The sequence below is a fragment of the Penaeus monodon genome, chromosome 33 (genome assembly GCF_015228065.2).
Source record: "Penaeus monodon isolate SGIC_2016 chromosome 33, NSTDA_Pmon_1, whole genome shotgun sequence".
NCBI lineage: Eukaryota > Metazoa > Arthropoda > Malacostraca > Decapoda > Penaeidae > Penaeus > Penaeus monodon.
This window is the reverse complement of record NC_051418.1, coordinates 27,899,974-27,900,198: the sequence shown is the minus strand read 5'-3', so window position 1 is coordinate 27,900,198 and position 225 is coordinate 27,899,974.

Below are 225 nucleotides of genomic sequence, written 5' to 3'. Positions count from 1 at the left end.
CCGTTTGTCTCTCTCCCTTTTTAAATACCATTGACTCATATTTTAATTGTTTTGTTTATATGACTCCACGTTGTCGTTTGTTTTAAGATGTCTAAATGTTCAATATTTTCCCTATGCCACCCCTTTTATCTACTATTTACCAAATAAACTGAAAAAAATGTCAATACACATCTTGCTTTTCTAGAATAATACCTAACATATAGCTGAAGAAGCTACAAAAAATAA